Below are 4,301 nucleotides of genomic sequence, written 5' to 3' on the forward strand. Positions count from 1 at the left end.
TGCTCTCTTCAAATCCAAAAACAAAGATAACCTGTTTTTATGGCAGCTGGTATTAGCATTTCCAGTGTTGTTCCTCCATTACACAACTTTTTTTGTTTCAACCCATCCCTGCATTACTTAGATTATATATAAGAAGGAACAATAATATCTGTCCAATTTAATTTTTTCTTCCAATTGAGCTATCAGTTACCAACTGCATTGTTGGCCTACTGTTTATACACATTGGAGCATGGTGGTCGCACAAAGTCAAAGTGAAAAGGAAAGACACCAACCGCAAGCAGAAGTTTTCTAAACGAATGTTGGGGCAGCAATTATCTTCCGGTTAAGCTAACGTTGATAAAAATAAATTGTTCAGTGCAGAGCAGATAGAAAACGCCACGGAGCATTTCAGTGTAGAGAGAATTCTTGGTCAGGGAGGCCAAGGTACCGTATACAAAGGAATGTTAGCAAATGGGAAAATCGTTGCTGTCAAGAAGTCGAAAAGTGTAGTTAGTGGAGACGAAGTGAGACAAATGAAATTGTCATTCTGTCACAAGTTATTCAAAAGAACGTGGTTAAATTAATGGGTTGCTGTTTGGAGACTGAAGTACCCCTTTTGGTTTACGAGTTTATACACAATGGAACACTCCCATTATATTCAGTACCAAAATGAGGAGTTTCCTCTTACATGGGAAATGTGGTTACGAGTTGCAACCGAAGTTGCAGGAGCACCATCATACTTACACTCGGCAGTTTCCTGTCCTATATACCTCTTCGAACATACTGTTGGATGATAAATACAGAGCCAATGTGGCAGACTTTGGGACATCACGATCTGTCGCCATTGACAAAACACACCTTACGTACCATGACACAGGTAAATGGAACATTCGGTTATTTGGACCCGCCTATCACATTATTCTCTTCTTTCCATGGACGAGAATCGTTTGTTCGATATTCTTGATGCCCGAGTTCTGAAAGATGCCAGGAAGGAAGAGATCATCGTAGTTGCTAATCTTGCAAGACGTTGCTTGAATTTGAATGGAAAAAAGCGTCCTACTATGAAAGAGGTAGAAGTGGAGCTGCAGGGAATTCAATTGTCAGTGAAAGATTTTGATGTCCAAACTCGAGTAAACCAGGTTTGGGATGTTGGTTCGGCATCAACACATGAGCCTAGCACATTATTTTCTTCTCCATTTGACGTAGATCCGGTTTTGTTTATCACGACAGAGTGAAAAATAAATGTTGTTTTCATTATAATATTCTGTATGTATTAGATGTAATGCTAGTTTGGAATTGTTGTGCTATTTAAAAAAAAAAAGAAGGCTTTTGTTATGCATTGAGAATAATCATTTGTAAAATAAAACAGTTGAGTATTTGATAAACTTTATTTTGAAAAGTGTTGTGAGTAACAAATCAATGGAAAAAAATGCATTTTGAATGTAAAAGTAGTACAATTTTGTATAAAGACGAAAATAGACATAACAGTCACCTAATATTTGTTGAGTATGAGGGCTGCTAAAATGTACTATTTTTAGGATATGAATCTCACAGTAGAGAAAAATGACTTTATATGTGTTTTTAAGTAGTTGAACTACTTCTTATATCACCAATTAATTTTATGATAGAGTCTTAACTTTTTTTACGTATGTGTAGAAATGTGAACGATAGATTTTAACCTACCCTTCCAGGAGAGTTTCAAGATTACAATGTATAGTATCCTTCATGGAGACAATCCTTCCTCAAAACTTACTAATAGAAAATAATGTAGAGATTATTTACATGTATATATCTCTTCTCTTTTTTTTGTTGTTGACGAGAATGATTTGCAATAGAAAGTAGGAGGTACCCAGCAAGAAATACATAGGGGAGGCCGAGGACCTAAGGATGGAAAAAGAAGACTAGGAGCGCAGCTCCAGTCACCACCAATAGGACCCCAGAATCAATTAACTACTCTAGTGGTGACATGGAATACTGTCAATGGATAGGATATGAATTAGAGCGGATGGGGGTCTGGGGACCCAGACTTCCGAACACATCCCTCTATTACAATGCGAGGCAACCCAATCGGTTGCAGAATAAAAGGGGGGACTTCTGCAACGGGCCATGCCACCCAAACCAACTTAGGGAAGTCACATTTGTCCCATCGCAAGCACCTACAATGTCATGATCACATTGGTTTACCCTTTTTTCTTTGGTAGTTCAACGGACGGTCGCCCCTCCAACAAGAAAGGGTATAAATATAGAAACTTCTTTGCCATTTGGATTGGAGAATTTATGGAGGAAATCGGCTTTTAAATTTCCAGAAACCAAACGATTATATAGCCAAAGGGAATACGCCGCGCCTAAAATCATCCCAAGCGCTGCTAATGTGGCTACTAAGCTATTTCTTTGGAAAGCTCCTACTAAGATGGGAAATTCCCCGATAAAGTTGCTAGTACCGGGTGAACTCATATTGGCCAAAGTGGAAGAGAAGGAAATGGTAGAGAGATTCGGCATGGTGCTCACTGAACCTCGTAATATCTAACAAGTCGAGTCTTATGTCGGTCATATAGAACACCAACACATAGAAAAAGGGCTGAAGGAACCAGTCCATGACTTAACATCGGTAGAATGCTACCTCCAATTCCCTGTATGTTTGATAGAGCCAAAAATTCTCCCTACTGATCGGAGTACGCCGATTACCCCCCGAACCATACAAGATAGTTACTGCCTATCATACGGCTTTCTAACTTCACTTTTTTTTATAGTCGTTCCGTTCTATCGATCGATGGTAGTATAAGAGATCCGTAACTCCCTAAAATTATTTACATAATGGTTCCTGCGTCCTACCCATAATTAGCATGTATCTCCCCAGGTCATACTTGAGTATCACGTCGTAGACCCCCACCCTAACTCTATCTTCCTTATCAATGACCGGAAATAGTGCATAGGTACTATTCAATGCTGCGGGGACGAGATGACGTGACATACTACGATCACGTACAGAAGTGCTGCCATTCGGCTCGGCAATATGGAACCTCTCAACAACTCCCGTTCCTTTATGAGGTCTTATTGGGATAGGTAGGCCCAATCCTTTCCCCCTCCCTCCATAAGACCCTATTTCTCTTTCCCCCTCAAGAAAGAGAAAGAAGAGAATCACTCATTTTTTTTTCTTTTCTTTCATGTGAACGACCCCTTCTTATATTGAAAGGTTTTGCGTGCTATACACCACGCCACGTTGAGAAAGACCAGCCTTCTATGTACCCTTTTTTTACCTTGAAAGGGAGGTCCTCCTTATGATGCTACGGACCGCTGTCCGAAGTGCAAAGGGCAAACTCGGACTCGGATAGGATAGGATTGTGCGCGCCCGGCCCCTTGGGTGTCATATTTTGGCTGAGTTTACCGTACCCCCTGCCTTTATGTTACGCGACAGTAATATTTTGTTACGTTCCACCGCTGTTACGCCAGAAATAAAAGGTTTTGCATTGAATCAAAACAGTGATTATTCTTGTATTGAATGGATTCGAAGAAGATGATGAAATTGGAAAATGGTTTCTACTCACTCTCTACAAGTTGTAGAGATACTTCTTTTGATTTCTGATATCTCTCTTATCTTCTTTCTCACAAAAGTCGTGAGATAAGGAAAACATAAACTATTAGGGACTGTTGGATCTATTCTCACTCTCAGATTAGATCACAGCCACACATCTAACAAGTAATCAAAACATAAGAAATTCACATGGCTCTCATGGCCTTTTACAAAACAAAACCTTTACACTTGGCATTCTAAGCACAAGTGGATACACCATTTGAAAACATAAAAACTTATTTTATCAGCTCATAACTTATAATTCAACACTCCCTTTAAGTTTTGAGCTGATTTCACATCGAGCATATCTCTGAGATAGTTGAACCGATCCTTGGTTAGGGCTTTAGTGAAGATGTCTGCAACTTGCTCATTTGTTGGACAATACACTAAGTCAATTACCCCTTATTGTAGTGCATCCTTGATGAAGTGATACCTTCTGTCAATGTGTTTGGTTTTCTGATGAAACACTGGATTATTAGTGATTGCGATTACAACTGTATTGTCACAGTGCACTGGGGTTGCTTCGGTTTGTAATTCACCAAAGTCTTCAAGGACAAACCTAAGCCAAATAGCTTGAGCAGTTGCCTCAGAAGCACTGATATACTCAGCTTCTGCAGTGGAGAGAACTACACAATTTTGTTTCACTGAAGCCCATGAAAACACCCCACTACCAAAAGAGAAAGCATATCCAGAAGTGCTTTTACTGTCATCAACTGATCCTCCCCAATCACTATCACAAAACCCAATTAGC

General features: G+C 39.7%; 1 pseudogene; it reads left to right on the forward strand.

Annotated features, from left to right (window-relative positions):
• Positions 1–365: 365 nt before the first annotated feature.
• Positions 366–1,214, forward strand: LOC114822434 (wall-associated receptor kinase-like 1; annotated as a pseudogene).
• The last annotated feature ends 3,087 nt before the right edge of the window (positions 1,215–4,301 follow it).

Source organism: Malus domestica, chromosome 17 (genome assembly GCF_042453785.1).
Source record: "Malus domestica chromosome 17, GDT2T_hap1".
NCBI lineage: Eukaryota > Viridiplantae > Streptophyta > Magnoliopsida > Rosales > Rosaceae > Malus > Malus domestica.